Genomic DNA, 16355 nt, shown 5'->3' on the forward strand with positions numbered 1-16355 from the left:
CGTTTGTTTTTTGCTGGCCTTTGTAAATGTCCTATTAGGTTCAATTACATGTTTTCTATTCCTCCATACTGTTCTACAACTCGTTTACAAGAAAAGTAAGAAAACCTGAGACCTGCTAGACAAATTGTTAGTAGAATTGTAAGTAGGGCTGGGTATGGTTAAAAAAAATTCGATACCAGTACCGATACTAATACTGTGACTTCGATACCGGTTCCTAAATAATACTTTTTTCGAAACAAAAAATTACATTATACATTACGGCACAAATCTTTTATTTAAAAAAAAAGATTTTAGGGAAGAGAGAGGAGGGAATGACATGCAGCAAAGGGCCGCAGGTCGGGGTCAAACCTGGGCCCACTGCGTCGAGGAGTAAACCTCCAATTTGGTCGGTGCCTTAAAAGTATTGAAGTAAATATGCATGAAGAAAATGGACTACAAGGGTCATCATTATGTAAAAAATGTACTATATAACAAATATTACCAATCGTATCCTTATCCTGTCTGAATTCTAAAGAAAAAACATTTTTGCCTTTAAGACTTTGAAAAATTGTTATACAGCATTTGTTGCATTCAGTGTTCATAAAACACAATCTGTATTAGCGTCAGTAGGGTTAACATATTTATAGAGATGATAAATGAGTGAAAAGAGAGCTACGCCCTCCAGATTATCTCCCTCCGCATAGTCACCTTGACTCCTGTATGTAACTACTGCCTGGTACCAGACACCCAAAAGTTAAAAGCGAGACTAACCCGGCCACCAATGAATCTCACCTGACCCCTCTTAGTCTGCATTCCACACATTCATGTGTGGCTGTGAGGCCAGTGGTGTTAAACATGTGTTGCTGTGTCCGTACGACACGAGGTGACATCGGCACATGGATCTACCCTGAACGCCCAACACTCTGCAGATACACATGACATAGCTCTGATCGCACACTTTCGCAACCTAGAGCAGAGCATTCACAGTTTGTTTGTGAATCACTGTCTCCCTACAGCAGCAGGGTAATAGTGACAAATCAGGGATGTAAAATTATATATGAGAAAACTAATATATTACATGCTTGGCACTAAATCTCCTACTTTACTATCTGCCAGACCCATCCTCTAACCACTTAAAACTCAAAGGATGTAGCTTTCAGAGATGCAGTAGTAAGATGAGTGGGAAATAGGGGCGTTGAATTGACTCACTGCAGGAAGTGGGACGATTCCGCATCGATGCAGTGACAGACCATAAGCATTATTGCCAACTGATGTATGCTGTTGATTTTCTGATCCCTGCTTTTTTTGTTTTTGCCTTTTGTCTGTGGTCTGCTGTGCTCAGACTACCGGTCAAAAGTTTTAGAACACCCCAATTTTTCTAGTTTTTTATTTACATTTTAGCAGTCCAATTATTTACATTTTAGCAGTCCAATGAATAGCTTGAAATAGTACAAAGATTAAGTGGTGAACTGCCAGAGGTTTAAAAAAAAAAAAAAAAAAGTAAGGTTAGTCAAAACTATAAAAATAATGTACATTTCAGAATTTTACAAAAAGGCCTTTTTCAGGGAACAAGAAATGGGTTAACAACGTAAAGCTGTTCTGCAGCAATGGAGGTCGATCAAGCTTTGAAAGTTGGTGCTACCAATTCCCACAGGTGTTCCACCTTGTCTGGATTACTTACAACCCCCTCTGTTTGTATAAAAGTATTGTTGGAACATATATATCTAACTGCTTGAATGTTTTGATGAAAACCATGTGTAGCAATATACAGTATAATAATGTTGAGAAGGTGACGCATCGTGATATCGAATCGTTGACAGAATAATCGTAATCGAATTGAACCGTGAGACCAGTGAAGATTCGCATACCTAGTGGGAAAGACAAATAATTTCCAAAATATCATAAAAACACTTGACATAATTAGGTAGAAAGGGCAACAAAATGTCCTAGAGTCAAGTTATATTATGTAACACTGCTGAATTTAACAAACTACGCTACTTAATTACAAAATGTGCTTATGGAATAGTATAATAATACTGTAAGTAGTTATCTAAATAACTCATGGCCTAATTATTCTGTTGCACAAAATGTCACATCAATTATCTATATATTGTTACATAAATTATGAATACAAATTAACTAAATGTAAGTGCATCAACATGATAAATTGATATTGATTGCCACTGGCATGTTTCTAATGTGTAACACATTTCAAAAGCACATTTGCCTTTGAGCCCCCATAAAGACATATATGTCCCTAAATGTATGTAATCAATTATATAAATATAATAACTGGTTACTATTTTTTTTCCCAACCCTTCACAGACATTGAGCCTGATGCTACTGAACCTTTAAGGTCAGCTGAGGTCTGAGGTCTTGCAGCATAAACATCAAACTGTAATCCCTCCATCTGCTCTCCTCTGAGCGCTGAGGGGAAACAGAAACATCCCACGGAAACAAACTAGCTTGAACCTTTCATCTGTAGTGGCGATGGCATGAGGAACAAGGAAATAAAAGAACAGGAAGCATCAGAGGCTCACAGTCGCACTTCAGCTCCCATCAGGCCTCACTACCATAACACAAGCGCAAACATTTCATATGAAGAGTGAACATTATTACTTTAAATGTTTGTTTTTAACGTTTGCCACCTTTCGCCCACTTTCAAAAGATAAAACTGAGAAATTACAGCGCCTTGGCAGTCACTTGTATTTAGACAGATAAGACAGTTGGGTCAATTATCACCATGCAACACCTTCTCAGCAAAGCAGACATGAACGCTACACTTCTCACCAGTTTAACTACTACTGTACTGACAATATTTTTGCCTATTAAGTTAGTAAGTAAGTAAGTAAGCAAGTTATATAGCACATTTTAAAACAAAGTTACAAAGTGTTTTACATGATACAGATACAACATATATACACAGCTAGAAACAGAAAGGACACAAGTTAATCACAGCCCCGAAACAGGGAAGCAGTTTACAGACTCCGCTGATCTAACAGACGGGGTTCCAGTGGTACGGCAAAAGCCCAATCATCCTTGGATTTGTAAAGGGAGTGGGGCATGAAAAAGGAGACCTAGATCAGATGATCTGAGAGGCCTTGAGGTGGTATAAGGATGTAGGAGTTTGGAGATGTACCAAGGGACAAGATCACGTAGGGCCTTGTATGTGAGAAGCAGTATCTTAAGGTCTAGCAGGATGCATCAGAGAGTGGCTTAAGGTGCAATCACACCTACAGTTTGTTTTCTTCGGTCCAAATCATTGCAGGACAGTTTAAAATGTCTTCTCTGTAAAGTTAAGACTCACATTGCCAGATTCGAAAGGAACAAGTGGTTGTAAAAGGTACCTGGACTCTGGAAGTAGACAATTTTTTTCAGTGAGGAGTCGGACTGGAGTTACTTGGGCATTTTGTTGATGTATGTTAATGAGATGGACTGGCATTACTTTCATTGGACCAAATCAACCAAAATAAATACGTCGACGACATCATCTGAAATCTGTCCAATCGCAACAATTCTGAAATACGCCACAATAATTAGTTAATGAAGAGAAAGAGATTAAACATGCTGGAGCCACAAAAGCACAACAACTATTTCAATACAGCCCAGGATCTTTAACACCGACCTCCCCTCACTTTCCTGACTCTTCCTGCTTCAACCCAGTCACTTCAGAACGAAAATACAGCCAGCGTTGGGGTTACAGAGTTGCAGCTCTTTGCAAAATGCTGCATATGTATTAGGCCTCTTGGACAGAGGACATACGTAAGAGAAAATATGTTTATTCTGAACTGCATTACTGCGAGGAAAGGCAGAGGCATAAGAGAAACTGTGCAACTTATGACAAGCCCTCAGCACAATGATTCTCTAGTGTATTTTCACACTATATGAGAACTACACGCTCTCTCATACACCCAGATCAGAAGTCAGATAAAACCACATCACCTTGAAATGCACCCGATGTGGTAAACACAGCGGTGAGATCACAAGATCAAATGATTTTCCAGCACACCCATGGAGAAGTGCACAGGCTCAGGACGACATACTATAAATGACATTCATGCTACTAATATGAAAACTCACAGAGCAACGTAAAAAAATAAAATAAAAAAAATAAAATAGCAAGGTAAACATTTCTACATAACTCATGTGTAGTACGTTTTAGGGACAAGTAGTATCGAGGCCAATCCGGCCATTTTGAATGGATCAGTATCGGCTAAAATAAAGTAGATCACTGATCCTTTTTTTAAATTAACTTTAGTTTTGTCCACCAGGTTGTAGGGCTGCGCAATTAATCAAATTACGATTTCAGCTCCCGACGATCACAAAAACAATGTAATTGAGAAAAAAAAATATTTTGCACATTGCGTTTTGCAAGTACACTCCTACTTTGTCTTGTGTTCTGAAGGGGAATTCAGAAAGTTCAACAGGAAAAGTATTATGGGAAATATTCACAGTTCAAGGTGTTTTCCCTGTTGATTTGAATGTTGAACTGTTGAACTTTTTTGTATTTTTAAGTACGATGAAAGCATCATCTTCCCAAAAACCAATGAGCAATCGTGTTAAATAACCGATTTCAATATTGACCAAAATAATCGTGATTATGTTCTTTTTTCCATAATCAAGCAGCCCTACTCAAGGATTGAACCATGAAGATTTCTGAGCTTGGGAATAGAAACAAAGGACAGAAAACTTCAAACCGAAAAAGTTATGAGCATCATGAGACTGTAAAGTAACCAATGGAGCAGCTTTTAGGGGTTTTAAAAGGAAGTGTTTGAGGGATTACAGAGGTACTATAGAGGTTCCTTTTCCAAATCATTCCGCCACGTTCATTTTCACCTTCTCTTCACCCTTCCCCCATTTATTCACCCCTTCTTCTCTCTCCCCTGGCTCATCCCATCCCCCAGACAAATCAATTTGCCTCCGTTCCCTCTATTCTCCTCTCCACGCCTGGACCCGCCCTCTCTTTTGTCTCGCGCCGCGATCTTCATTTTCAGCGACCTCACATCAATTTGAGCCTCATGCCACCCTCCATCTCCCATCTCCCCTCTCCCCGTCACACATACTCCTTTCAGGGATCGATTCAACCACTCCTTCTGATTACCACGCAGTTTCATTCAGGAGGAGGCCTCTGTGTCAGTGTGCGGTTGGGCGAGATGTGATGGGGTCTCTATTGGCTGGACTGGGGCCAGCAGAGGTATTTGGTTGGGGAGTGAGGGGGATGAAGCCCCCTCACATTATTACACATGTAGGGTGACATTTTGTATGGTATGTGATTTGCACATTCAGCAAACAAGCTGCACATTGTGCTAACTGAAAGAAATACGATTCTTTGTGACGACGTCCTGCATCTCGCAGATTAGGGCTGGACGATTAATCAAAAATGTATCGACATCGAAATTATGACGCTGTCATCGACCTATTTTACCCATGAAGATAATTTATTTCTGTTGATAGGCCTACTTTCTCCTTAAAAACATTCTACCACAAGTGTAGGTGTTATGTGCCTTCTGGTTTTTCCACCTACTGGTTTCCGAGCCTGTCCAGATGCCGTGTAAACCTATCAACCTACCCACGTCAACAGATTCGCTACATATTCATCAACATTTTACTGGCCTTTGCATGTCGCAGCTCAAATAAAAACTATACTGAACTGAAAATCTGAGCCCTACATTACTATAACATTGTACAGCGGGAAAAATGTGTTTTAAAAGTAATTAGGATGATCCTTGTCGCGCTGGATTCGAACCTCCCTCAGCAAAAATAAAAACATAAGAGTCCGCTTCACCGTCCACTACACTATCACGTTTATCACACCAGCTTCCAGGACATGACTTTGTTTTTTCTTTTCCGTCAGTAGGCCATGAATCACTGTTTATCTGAGTACTCTGAAACAACAGGTTACCTTGATTTAGGCTTAAAAACATAACCATATCATGCACTCCAACCTTCTGCAACACCTCTTCGCTGCCCATGTGCAAGGATTCGTCATAAATTATAGCAGGCAGCACACGGATTCTGAAACAATGGGTCTAAAACAACTGGTTACCCTGGGCTGGAAACGTGATCTCGAAGCTCTCAAACAGCTACAATAACAAGTTCCTTGGATTTATGAAAAGAAGCGATATTTCTATTGACATGGCCAAATGCGGGGGTGGGCCCACACGCAAACACACAAACACTGGCGCAGACACAGCCATTACCTTCTGTTTACTGATAGCTAGCGTTTAACTCCAATTAATTAGCTAGTACCGGTAAGTGTTAATTTTTGGCAGCCAGCCTTCCAAAAGAAAGCACAATGAAATGAAATGTTAACCGATCATTAACCGTTGACCGACAAGCAGGAAACAGAGTCTCGGACACACTTTCTGCACTCCGTGTCTGCAGACAGCTGTAGGCTTGTCACTTTCCTGAAACCTTGCGGGACGGACACCTAAGTCCACAGCGGCCCGCGGCGTGTATGTCCGAGCCGGTCTCCAGCGCCTCCACCTGCAGGTTGTCAGCTGTGTGTCTGCCTGGTGTACTCTCAGACGGCCGATTTAACTCGCCGGTCCTCATCAATATAGTTTCATGTGTCACGTAGCTGAGGCTAAACACAACCCTCGCCGTATCATTTTAAAATCACAGTTGCTTTTAATATTGGTTGCCTCCCTTTTCAATCTAATGTAAATCTTTATACACATTTTTAAAGCTGTTCAGGAAAGCTAGCCTGACATAACAAGCCAGACCCACATCCAGATGTTGGTTCTGGGAACTCACCATTGACAGGGTTCAATCCGAGGGGCGGGATAAACTGTTGTCTTTCAAATTCCCTCTGCATGCAATAGGATAGCGCTACAACCAGGCAGAGCAACGAAGAAGGTAGCAGAGCTAGTTGATAGATTAAACTTAAACCGTATCCAGTCGGCAAAACTCCGAACACATCTTCCTTTTTTAAAGAATGATTTCAGTGCCGTTCTTTGTTCTTTTCTCAAAGAAAAGCTGAACTCCAAGTCATCCAGAAGACCGCTGTTCTCCAGCAAATGGACTGTTTTTTACATGTTTTATAGCAGCAGCCATAAACCCCGCCCACCGACTCCATACACGATGTGATTGGCCTGACCAGAGTTTGGTTTTTCCAACTCGCAAGCCAACGGAGAGTGCCTAGACCCCCCCTGGCTGCAAAATAAATTTGCTGCCACTAGGGTGTGTCTAGATTTCTAGGCTACAGGAAAGCATGATTGTGGTCAAAATTGAAAATCCTCCTGATTAATGTAATTTATGTCACCACGATCATTCGAAAAGCAAATCTACTTTCCTGCACCATCTAGGGCTCTATCAAATGTCATTTTTCTTCATTTGAAGCTTCTACTGAGGGTTTTTTAGAATAAAGCTTTGAATGTCTCTCGTCATATTTTATGACCTCACCAAAAAACCAAACTCCTTAATTTAAATAAAGTGATTCATTGGATTGAATAAATTGTTTTTTTTACTAAATCAACTTTCTTTAATGAATATAACTCGCCAGTTTCATCAACATAAATACATGCAGACAGCAGGCTGATCCAAAAAGAGCATAAAATAATGATTGACAATTCAAAATAATGATGATAATTAATAATCCAGCCCCTAGGCTTATAGGTACATTAGGCTTCGACAGAAACAACGCTCTGGAGTTATTAGAAATGTTTGGCTCACACAAGTCTGAAACAATCCTACGCAGCTTCAAAGTATTCCGTACAGCCCTAGCACCATCTGCATTTTGAGTAACTTGTGATTGTTATAAAAAAGTAAATATTCATACAGTACATCCAAATGTGTGTACAATTCTGAAGAATTAGAAGATGTAGAAGATTATTCATTCATTGTGAAGCTAAATTATCCTGAAATACAAAGAATTTTATAATAATTCCCTAATGGCTTAAATCTAGTTTTGGGCAAATCTATCTACATCAAGTGACTCTGCAATACAGTCCTAAAGCTGGCTCCTGTCATTGTCTAAACAAAGTCAATAAGCCGGCTATTCCTTTAAATTCCTGTGTGGCTGATAGGAATGACAGCTTGACGTCATTTCAACAATACAACGAACATGTGACCGTGATTATCAGATGGCGTTGATGTGAAACATGAAACTATTGACCTTTCAACAACAGTAGCATTATCATCGTAACATCACATCTTTAAACATGTTAAAACGTAAGTAACACCAGTTTGACTCACTTCCAACCTGTTAAAATATTTCAGAAACAACCTCAGATAATTGAAAGAAAAAAAAAACTGGTAAAGATTAAAAGGTTGTTTCTTACACTGCAAGAGTTGCCATGGATCACATACAGAGGCGTTATTATGGATCCCACGCAACTTCTAGGAAAGTCCCGCCCTATGAAGCAGCCCGATTGGTTAACCAATCGGGAGTTAGGCATGACTTTGAGTAGTTAAGGTTAGGATAGTCGACTGGTCAGGGGATAGGACCTGAACAAATCGGGTTCCGTTACCTTGCATAAGCATGGACGCCTGGCCAATAGTAGCATGTCAATGCTAAAGAAGGATGGGTCTTGTCTAGAAGTTGCCTTGGTTCTATAATAATGCTATACAGAGATTTGTGCTGTATGTGTAGCTAATGATACATACTAAATAAAGTTGCCAGTTTTTTTATGTACACCTAGCTAAAACTAATGCTGTGTAACACAACAGCCTTGCAATAAAGCCTTCCTATGAAGGCTACAAAGTCACAGAAATCAGTTTTAGAGACATGTCAACTCAAATTTATTTTGGAGGCTGCAGTTTGTGGTGCAATTGAATTATATTGTATTATACATGTAGCAAGAGATACATTACTTGCTCACCTCATTATGTGAATGGGATGGATAAAACCATAGACACACCTGCCCTTAGTAAAATGCACATAAATGGCAAATTCCATAGGTTTTTCTGATTCAATTAGATGATGGCATGACATGACTGCAGGGTGTTCATTCTGATCATGTGTTGTGTTGTGTGTCTGCTGATATTTAAACCACAAAGCAAAAATGGGTCGGATAAGTTTTCCTTCAAAATAAGAACCCAAGATACAAGTTTCTGCCATTTTTGTCTTGTTTTTAAAACTGATACTAAAAAAGGTAGAAGCTGTTTAACTATGAAAACTGTAATCCCCTGAGGCACATCACAAAGCTATCATGAGTTATAGCTACACGTCATAAGAAATAGTTAGTACAAAAGAATAAGTGTTGGGTAAACTATGTGGTAGCATGCATGTTTGAATGTCTGGCATCCCATCAGCTATTTTACAGTACAGCAGCTCTTACATCTGTGCTGGTCTGTGTGGGCGTACAGCAGAATAAAAATGCATATGAATGCATGAATGGAAATTCTCATGAATCGTGTAATATACAGTAGTGCACTGAATATGTTCCTAATTTGACTGAACCCGATTCCGTCATCTTTTGTACTTCAAACGTTTGATTTCATAAACTGAAATTATGTTTTAAAAACAACTGTTGTCATAATTGCTTGATTTTTGTTACATGCGGCTTCTCTGCCATATGTGATCAATCCCAAGCTACAGGAATATTTATCATATCACTTGCAGTCATTGTAAAAACTGTACGAGTTTTCTGATGTTATTAGTTATTTTTGCTTATTCTGCAACTGAACCCATAAATGACTTGACTTTCCATTTCTTCCTTGCTTGTTATCGTGGTTTTAAATGCAGCTGGAGGGGGTGGCAAAGGGAGGGCAGAGTGGCAGTCAACTCCAACATCAAGGTTTGCAGCGTGACAAACACAAACACGTTTCCAAACAATGGACCACGCCCTGAGGGAGGGGTCCTGCTGCTGCAGCCTGGATGAACTGGAGGTCTGAATGTGTGTGTGTGTTGGTAGGGAGGTATTGCGTAAAGACAGGATGTGTGAAGTTGGTCCCCAGCAGAGGAATGGTGTAACCTTGAGCCATCCTCCACCCCCCAAACACACACACACACACACACACACACACACACACACACACACACACACACAGCCAGCCCAGTTTCATCTTCCTCTCTCTAGCAGTTGCGGCTCTCGGCCCTGTGGCCTCAGACTGGCGTGTCCTGACACAAACCTCCTCCATCATGCGGCGCAACAGACACACCGTCTCCACAACATGACGGAAAACAACAAAGAGATAACCGTGTTGACAATAAAAAAGCACAAATAGATAACTTAAAAGGCTCAAGTTGACTATAACGTCATGAAAACAACAACAACACTCATCTGTACAGTTTCGGTCTTTGGTGATGAGATAGAGATATATATATCCCCTTTCATGTCTTCAGCTGGCGTAAAATGCCCAAAAAATAATCTTTAAAAAGTGTGTGTATAAAGGGGAGAGAGAGGGGGAATGACATGCAGCAAAGGGCCGCAGGGCAGAGTCGAACCTGCGGCCGCTACGTCGAGGAGTAAACCTCTATACATGGGCGCCTGCTCTACCAGGTGAGCTACCCAGGTGCCCTAACACGCATCATGTTAATAAAATTTTTTTTTTTTTTTTTAAAAGTAGGATGTGCTCTGCGATATCTAACTGGCAAGGTCAGCAGATTAGATGTGTCATCATGCCCCAGAGCAGTAGTTATTCATTTATTTATATTATACTTTATTGTGTCAATACACATCATTAATTCAGTTTATATTCAAGCATCTCATCACAGTTTTTAAACTTTTTACATGCGTCTCCACCAAAACCACCAAAACAGAAAACACAGTGAGTGCATACATAAACAATAAAAGGAGGTACCAGCATATTTGTTACTATTATAGTGTGCATATAGATACACATTCACTCATTCATACATATACCATAACGCAAACATCGCTACGCCGACATTTACAAGAAGCTGGTTGAAGGGATGAAAGAGGGACGCTGTGTTTGCACGGTCCAACAAGTCCGCCACCACTGGTAAACTTTGAAAACATCGTATTTTGCACAGTTAACATAATGTTACATGTAAACGGGAATATTAACGGAATATTCACTTTCATCAGCCACATAAAACAGCTTAGTCGGAATATCGTCTTTTTCAGAATAAGGGCAAAAACCGGAAAGTTATGTGCATGTAAATGTAGTCAATGACCAATACCATCAGTAGTCATACCCTTTAGCACCTTAGATAATGTTAGCAATTAATTGCAGTTAAACAAAGAAACAGCGATTATCTAAAATAATTGACCATTAGACAATTACGTAATTATTGTTACAGGCCTACCCATTTGGCATATTCACTTTGTCAACCCACACAACACATCCTTCTTTTCTATCGCTGCTAAATCTTGTCAAGAGCAGAGGGACGTTGCATGAACTTGACCAGCGTCACTTCCTGTCTTGGAGACAGAGATGTCACAGCAATGACAGCAGAGGTGTCACATTTTGCACTGCAACACTCAGAAAGCGTTTCCTGGCAAGCCCCACAAGGAAGACGGAGCTGCCAGAAAAATATGTCAGTGACAGAGAGGCTGTCCGATACTCTGGAGCCGAGGCTCCATCAGTTGCTGAAGTCGTGCTTTGCTCGCAACGTTCACGTGATCTGGACTTTTCACAAAGCATCTAATTCAAGAGGATAGATGCAATTAGAGGGTTTACTGTGAAAGTTGTCAGTAATGTGCACTGGTTTTTACAGCAAAAGAAAATACTTGATATCAGTAGTCCTTAGTGAACAAAGTGGTTCAGTCTGATTACATCAATTCTGATGGAAAATATAATACAATTGATCTGCAAGCCATTATCCAGCATCATTCACACCAACACAAAAAGGTCACTAAAAGCATCATCGTCCACGATCGTCACACAGAAACCTTGTGATAGTGGCTGCCTGGGGGGAATCTCTGGAGCTCAAGTCTCGGCTTTCTTCTAATCTTCAGGTCTGATCACATAAAACCTTACTGTATTCATCAGTATTCTGTCTTATACACACATATCTGTATACCTTGTATATTTATTTCTGGCCTAGCAAAGCCAAAATACCACCACCATCATGTTGATTTACTTTTATCGCAGGAAATATTCATTTGCAGAGGATATTTTTTCATGACTTTTTTTAGCTTTTTTTTCTTTTAGAATCGGAAAACAGAAGGTGAAGAGTGGCAGGAAACGTGGGAGCGAAAAACATGATGAATAGAAGAAGGTCATGCTGGATCAAATGTCTTTAACCTCAGAATAATTAGCGACAAAAGCTGCCAAAAGAATTGACTTCCTTTCAGAGGGAGTGCAAATGACATACTGTTGCACAAACCAAAATCAAACGAGTTCACATTGTGAGTAATGAACGTAATATTCAATCTGAAACCTCTTTAACATTGTAAACGACCTACAGCTAAACAATACATCACATCAAGTGTATTAATCTGTAACTACTGATGCTGCTTCGGTTTTTCATTAGAGAAAATGTGTGGACGACTAAAGCAACGCAGAAGCTTGATCGGCATTCTTCAGCTTCTGCCAGACTGACTCAGATTCCTACCAATAACCATTAGACTGTGAGTCAGACCAGTTTGGCTCCTCTCACTCATGTACTCTATATATATATATATATGTCAAATGCCGTACCATTAGCAAAGGTTCATTAAAACTCAACTTTTTAGGAATTTTACTCAGAGAAACCTCATTTGATTCAATCATCAAACCGGAGAGGTTAGCATTCCTGAAATGTAATCATGGTTTTGGAATGAGTTTCTTGTGCCCTTAGGTCAGGAAACTAGCTCCAATACTAGAAAAAAAAACAGTTCATGTAAAAAAAAAAAAACAACATTTTTTTAGGGGTCCTCCCTTAAGAAAATGTTACGTTGATTGTACATTCATTTAGCCTAGGGGGTTCCCAGAACGGCTTGGGTCCTGTGCCTTATTATGTTGGCGGACAATAATCACCCTGTGGATGTGAAGCAGGCTATTCAATATCTTATTCAAAAACTAAGTTTAGATGACCTGTTTTTGTGATACACTACAATATGTTCCATACAACCAATAAATGTATGAATGCCACCATGATGCTTCCTTTGTTGAGCCTCTTTAAGTGGAACATCGTGGATTTAAGAAAAAAACATCATGATTTTCTTAAATTCTGTCGGCTAACATGGTGAGTAACATCTAAATATTATTGCCAACATGAGCCAGAGGACACAAAGTTAAAGACTACAACAACATTGTGGGTCTGTATTTTCCATTGTGCCATATTTTTTCAATAAAAATATCTAACAAAGACAGTCTGACGTTATCTGGGTCCTGCATGCAAAGTGTAACTGGATTCCTGTCTGCACAGTGCACGCACGCACACACGCACACACTCTGTTCGCCTCTGGAAATGTGCCACATTACTTAGCATATCATTCACTGCAGGGCTGTGATCATCAGACCAGGCTGAGTATGGGTCAGATTTATTCTGTTTGGATCAACAGCAGCGGATTAAAAAGCTGAGTCACTCGTTGGCTAGACCTCGGTTTCCCTCTCTGTCTCTACGCAGACTGAATCTTCTCTCTGTAATAATCTGTTCCATAAACCAAGTGTCACTGAATGCTCTGAGATACATTTTCAAACGTCTCCACAACTGCAAAAAAAGAGACAGGATTACAGCACAACTATAACCACTTATAGGAAAATTACCTTTATTTTTGTAGTTTTGGCCTTAATTTCTGCTGGTAATGATAACACTGTACTCCTCAAAATAACTGCTATGATGAGATCTTGGCAACATTCCCAGAGAACGGTCGACTCAGTACGCATATGTTATTAACCCAAAGGTTCATTTTGCGCCGGAATTGTCCTTTAAATTGACTTTCATGCTGGTTTGTTTAAAACACATGGCAAACGCAAGGCCTGCAGGCCAAATCTGGCCCTTTGCAAATTTTAATCCGGACCGCATATCAATTTAGGTCCTAAATCAATTTTGGCCCGCATAGTTGTGTGCCGAACCAAAAGACAGCAAACTGTTTTTCAAATGGTAATTGTGCAACACTCAAAGCAGAATTTGGCAGATTTGCAGACTTTGAAACTTTGCATATTCAGGCTGTGAAACAGGTTGTTGTGAGTCGGCTGTTTGGTAACATACTTTTAAAAATGTAATCATTGTTTTTTTCTTGATTTGCTAAATTCTATGATGGCTAATTCACTTTTTTGCTGACTTTTTAGTGATTTATTAGGACCAGTAAGTGAGAAGACTTTTTGAGACAGGCACAAATATGGTAATTTTTGGATTAAATAAAAGCATGTCAGTAAACTATACATGTCCCGTCCTTGATGTGATTCTCATTTTCCAGTGTGGCCCTCTGTGAAATTGAGTTTGACACCCCTGGTTTAAAACCTGTACAATCATCTGACTGTTTGTGTTCTTTGCTGTCAGACTAGTATTATTTCTGGAAGGAATGGTGGCCAAAACTACAAAAGTGAGGTTGTTTGAAACCATAATTTCCCTTCAAAATGCATTGATTTGTAAACATTACTGAATCGGACAACTATAGTTGCCTCGACACATGCCGTATTGGGGTTTACTTTTGCTGGATTTTTACTCTCACTTGTTGCTCGCTGAATCATCTCTGTACATGAAAAAAAAAAAAAAACGGTTTTGTTTTATTCAGAAACTGAGTCAAATCCTTACGTTCGTTTCACTGCATAATATATATATTCAGCATCTTCCAACCACTCCCTTTTCTTACATTCTCACAGTCTTTGTTTCTGCCCAGTCTGCCAGTCTGATCCGTATGACAAAGTCTGCAACAACCTCTTAAAATAATTATTTTTCATCCTCATGCCCAAAGCAATTTGACTGAACAGTCAAGCCATGGGAGGGTGTCGACAAGCTTTTTGTGAAAACGGACCTGCTTGGTAATATCTGCTAAATGGCTGGTTTGGCTTCCCAGATGAGGATCCTCCGACTAAGTGGTTGAAACAAGGAATTTCCATGTTAGATAAGTTCAAAACTAGTGCTGACAACAAATGTGCCTTTGTTGGTTTGAAAATACAAGGTGTTGCTGATTAAGATAGCAAAAAAGTTTTTACGCTCGCTTGAGCTCACTTTTTTTCCCCATTTTCGAAAAAGAGTTAACGTGCAAAATGGGAGATGGAAACAGCTCTGACGAATAAGTTGTGACGTAGCGAACGTGTAACTCACATGACTATAGCCCCGGTATCCATCGGATGGGGGAAGGATCGGGATACGGGTCCCATCCAGTGCACTGTACACTTGTGGCACCAGGTGTGTAGTGGAGTCGCGGTGCGCTATAGCCTGGGCCTCAGCCACGTCGGGTATTTTGATGAATTGGTTCAACAGCTTGAATCGTACGGCCCTGTTCACCGCGTATACACAGCGGTGAACGGTTGTCTCGCTGACACCAAATGTCTCTGCCACTACCCTGGATTCTGCACAGGTGGCCAACTTGTACAATGCTACCTCTCTCTCCATTTAGCCAAAGAACTTAGCTTCTAAACTCTTTGCAATCTACAACCATGCGTAACGTCATCTTGTGACCAAACTACGCTTTGCGTAGTCTAGTTTATTCGCTCTAAACCAGCTGATGGAAACTCCTCTAATTCTTCTTCTAAAATTTTTAAAGTTTGCTTAAAATTGGCTTGACAATTAGATGGAAACGTGACTACTGTAAGGGGAAATCATGACACAGCAGTCGAAAGCACCTACAATGTAACATCATCTCTCTGCCATTACCCATTTGATAAACCACAAATGTCTCTTCAACCCTCAAGGAAAACTCAAATGGGAAATGCTAGCACTGTAAAAATGATCATGTGACAGGCTCTGTGTCTCTGCTAAACACAATTAAAAGGACTCTCCGTTGTTGCAGAGCTCCTGTCTGCAGCAGCTAATGGACACAAACAGTGACAGCGGTTTCTGATGCAACATTTCCTCTGGTTAACATGCACATTACCACACACAGGATACAGTCTGTATCACATACTGTACAGCTTAGAGTTAACAACATGAAACATGAAGTACAAGTACACCATAGGCAGGCAGTGGCTATGAAGAAAAACTAATGAAATGTATGCAGCTACCTACTAGATACCATATGGATACTTCACTCGTTATTTATGCGATTGGAATGCAAAACAAGCGGCATGAATGGGGAAAAAAATGTGGAAATGCAAACATGAGTTTAAAAGATTTGAAAAAAAAAAAAAAAATCGCTGTTAAAATGAGGTTTACCCTTTTTTTTTCCCCCAAGATTCATAGAGCTGTCAAGACACACACTACAAAGGCAAACACACTTATGAGAACAGGAAGAGCAGATATCGTATCTATATGAGTAAACAGCTGCAGCTCAGGCCTGAAGCAAAAACACTGAGGACAGTAAGCCGACACCTGAGAGCCCGACAGCAGAAGAGCCCCCATTACACAATGAACACAACAAACCGACTGTGTGCTC

The 16355-nt window shown here is 40.1% G+C and overlaps 1 protein-coding gene across 3 annotated transcripts in view; it reads right to left on the reverse strand.

Moving 5' to 3' along the window:
- mark4b (MAP/microtubule affinity-regulating kinase 4b) overlaps nucleotides 1-16355 on the reverse strand; it is a 65096-nt gene that overhangs the window by 41595 nt on the left and 7146 nt on the right. The gene's annotated exons all lie outside the window — the stretch shown is intronic.

This window comes from Perca fluviatilis, chromosome 2, assembly GCF_010015445.1.
Source record: "Perca fluviatilis chromosome 2, GENO_Pfluv_1.0, whole genome shotgun sequence".
Classification (NCBI taxonomy): Eukaryota; Metazoa; Chordata; class Actinopteri; order Perciformes; family Percidae; genus Perca; species Perca fluviatilis.